The sequence below is a fragment of the Halictus rubicundus genome, unplaced genomic scaffold (assembly GCF_050948215.1).
Source record: "Halictus rubicundus isolate RS-2024b unplaced genomic scaffold, iyHalRubi1_principal scaffold0065, whole genome shotgun sequence".
NCBI classification, from domain to species: domain Eukaryota; kingdom Metazoa; phylum Arthropoda; class Insecta; order Hymenoptera; family Halictidae; genus Halictus; species Halictus rubicundus.
Window position 1 is genome coordinate 904,113 of NW_027488606.1, and position 4,538 is coordinate 908,650.

Sequence of the window (4,538 nt, forward strand, 5' to 3'; positions counted from 1 at the left end):
AGAGAATAGTATAGGATAGAGGATAGGACAGAATAGAGGATAGGCTAGGGGATTGGATAGGATAGAGGACATGATACGATAGGACATGAGGATAGGATAGGGTAGAGAATAGGATAGGATAGAGGATAGGATAGGGGATTGGGTAGTATAGAGGAGAGGATATTATAGAGGATAGGATAGGGTAGAGGATAGGATAGAGAATAGTATAGGATAGAGGATAGGATAGGATAGAAGATAGGTTCGGATAGATGATAGGATAGGGAATTGGATAGAATAGAGGGTAGGATAGGATAGAGGATAGGATACGATAGAGGATAGTATAGGATAGAGGATAGGATAGGATAGAGGATAGGATCGGATAGAGGATAGGATAGGGGATTGGGTAGTATAGAGGAGAGGATAGGATAGAGGATAGGATAGGGTAGAGGATAGGATAGAGAATAGTATAGGATAGAGGATAGGACAGGATAGAGGATAGGATAGGGGATTGGATAGGATAGAGGATAGGATAGGATAGAGGATAGGATAGGATAGAGGATATTATAGGATAGAGGATAGGATAGGATACAGGATAGGATAGGGTAGAGGATAGGATCGGATAGAGGATAGGTTAGGGGATTGGATAGGATAGAGGATAGGATAGGATAGAGGATAGGATAGGGTAGAGGATAGGATAGTATAGAGGATAGGATCGGATAGAGGATAGGATACGATAGAGGATAGGATAGAGGATTGGATAGGATAGAGGATAGGATAGGATAGAGGATAGGATAGGGTAGCGGATAGGATAGAGAATAGGATAGGATAGAGGATAGGATAGGATAGAGAATAGGATAGGATAGAGGATAGGATAGGATAGAGGATAGGTTCGGATAGAGGATAGGATACGATAGAGGATAGGATAGGGTAGAGTGTAGGATACATAATAGGATAGGATAGAGGATAGGATAGGATAGAGGATAGGTTCGGATAGAGGATAGGATACGATAGAGGATAGGATAGGGTAGAGTGTAGGATACATAATAGGATAGGATAGAGGATAGGATAGGATAGAGGATACGATAGAGGATTGGATAGGATAGAGGATAGGATAGGATAGAGGATAGGATAGGGTAGAGTATAGGATACATAATAGGATAGGATTGAGGAGAGGATAGGATAGAGGATAGGATCGGATAGAGGACAGGATAGGATAGAGGATAGGATAGGATGGAGGATAGGATAGGTGGTTGGGGTAGGATATAGGATAGGATATTATTGAGGATAGGATAGGATAGTGGATAGGATAGGATAGAGCAGACGATAGAGGAGAGGATAGAGAATTGGATAGGATAGATGATAGTATAGGATAGAGGATAGGATCGGATAGAGGATAGGATAGGGGATTGGATAGGATAGAGGATAGGATAGGATAGAAGATATTATAGGATGGAGGATAGGATAGGATAGAGGATAGGATAGGGTAGAGTATAGGATACAGAATAGGATAGGATAGAGGATAGGATAGGATAGAGGATAGGATCGGATAGAGGATAGGATACGATAGAGGATAGTATAGGATAGAGGATAGGATAGGATAGAGAATAGTATAGGGTAAATGATATTATAGGATAGAGGATAGGATCGTATAGAGGATAGGATAGGGGATTGGGTAGTATAGAGGAGAGGATAGGATAGAGGATAGGATATAGTAGAGGATAGGATATAGAATAGTATACGATAGAGGATAGGACAGGATAGAGGTTAGGATAGGGGATTGGATAGGATAGAGGATAGGATATGATAGAGGATAGGATAGGGTAGAGGATAGTATAGGATAGAGGATAGGATAGGATAGAGGATAGTATAGGATAGCTGATATTATAGGATAGAGGATAGGATAGGATAGAGGATAGGTTCGGATAGATGATAGGATAGGGGATTGGATAGAATAGAGGGTAGGATAGGATAGAGGATAGGATACGATAGAGGATAGTATAGGATAGACGATAGGATAGGATAGAGAATAGTATAGGATAGATGATATTATAGGATAGAGGATATTATAGGATAGACGATAGGATAGGATAGAGGATAGGATCGGATAGAGGATAGGATAGGGGATTGGGTAGTATAGAGGAGAGGATAGGATAGAGGATAGGATAGGGTAGAGGATAGGATAGAGAATAGTATAGGATAGAGGATAGGCCAGAATACAGGATAGGCTAGGGGATTGGATAGGATAGAGGACGTGATACGATAGGACATGAGGATAGGATAGGGTAGAGAATAGGATAGGATAGAGGATAGGATAGGGGATTGGGTAGTATAGAGGAGAGGATAGGATAGAGGATAGGATAGGGTAGACTATAGGATAGAGAATAGTATAGGATAGAGGATAGGGTAGGATCGAGGATAGGTTCGGATAGATGATAGGATAGGGAATTGGATAGAATAGAGGGTAGGATAGGATAGAGGATAGGATACGATAGAGGATAGTATAGGATAGAGGATAGGATAGGATAGAGGATATTATAGGATAGAGGATAGGATAGGATACAGGATAGGATAGGATAGAGGATAGGAGAGGATTCATGATAGGATAGGATTGAGGATCGGATAGGATAGTGGATAGGATAGAATAGATGATATTATAGGATAGAGGATAGGATAGGATAAAGGATAGGCTCGGATAGATGATAGGATAGGGGATTGGATAGTATAGAGGAGAGGATAGGATAGAGGATAGGATAGGGTAGAGGATAGGATATAGAATAGTATAGGATAGAGGATAGGACAGGATAGAGGATAGGATAGGGGATTGTATAGAATAGAGAATAGGATAGGATAGAGGATAAGATACGATAGAGGATAGTATAGGATAGAGGATAAGATAGGATAGAGAATAGTATAGGATAGATGATATTATAGGATAGAGGATAGGATAGGGTAGAGGATAGGATAGGGTAGAGGATAGGATAGGATAGAGGATAGGATAGCATAGAGGATAGGATAGGGGATTGGATAGGATAGAGGATATGATAGGATAGAAGATAGGATAGGGTAGAGGATAGGATAGGATAGGATAGAGGATAGGATAGGGTAGAGGATAGGATAGCATTGAGGATAGGATAGGATAGAGGATAGGATCGGATAGAGGATAGGATAGGGGATTGGATAGGGTAGAGGATAGGATAGGATAGAGGATAGGATAGGATAGAGGATAGGATCGGATAGAGGATACGACATTATAGAGGATAGGATAGGATAGAGGATAGGATCGGATAGAGGATAGGATAGGGGATTGGATAGGATAGAGGATAGGATAGAGGATAGGATAGGATAGGATAGAGGATATGATTGAGGATTGGATAGGATAGAGGATACGATATTATAGAGGATAGGATAGGATAGAGGATGGGATCGGATAGAGGATATAATAGGGGATTGGATAGGATAGAGGATACGATAGAGGATAGGATAGAGGATAGGATAGAGGATAGGATAGAGGATAGGATAGAGGATAGGATAGAGGATAGGATAGAAGATTGGATAGGATAGAGAATAGTATAGGATATATGATACTATAGGATAGAGGATAGGTTAGGATAAAGGATAGGATCGGATAGAGGATAGGAAAGAGGATAGGATAGGATAGAGGATACGATCGGATCGAGGATAGGATACGATAGAGGATAGGATAGGATAGAGGATACGATCGGATCGAGGATAGGATACGATAGAGGATAGGATCGTATAGAGGATAGGATAGGTGATTGGATAGGATAGAGGATAGGTTCGGATAGAGGATAGGATAGGGGATTGGATAGAATAGAGGATCGGATAGGATAGAGGATAGGATAGGGTAGAGGATAGGATACGATAGAGGATAGGATAGGATAGAGGATAGGATAGGGTAGAGTATAGGATACAGAATAGGATGGGATAGAGGATAGGATGGGATAGAGGATAGGATCGGATAGAGGATTGGGTAGTATAGAGGATAGGATCGTATAGAGGATAGGATAGGTGATTGGATAGGATAGATGATAGGATAGGATTGAGGATAGGATGGGATAGTGGATAGGATAGGATAGAGCAGACGATAGGGGATAGGATAGAGAATAGGATAGGATAGGGTAGAGGATAGGATAGAGAATAGGATAGGATAGAGGATAAGATAGGATAGAGGATAGGATAGGATAGAGAATAGTATAGGATAAATGATATTATAGGATAGAGGATAGGATAGGGTAGAGGAGAGGATAGAGAATGGGATAGGATAGAGAATAGTATAGGATAGATGATATTATAGGATAGAGGATAGGATAGGATAGAGGATAGGATAGGGTAGAGGATAGGATAGAGAATAGGATAGGATAGAGGATAGGATAGTATAGAGGATAGGATCGGATAGAGGATAGGATACGATAGAGGATAGGATAGAGAATAGGATAGGTTAGATGATACTGTAGGATAGAGGATAGGATAGAGGACATGATATTATAGAGGATAGGATAGGATAGAGGATTGGATAGGGGATTGGATAGGATAGAGGA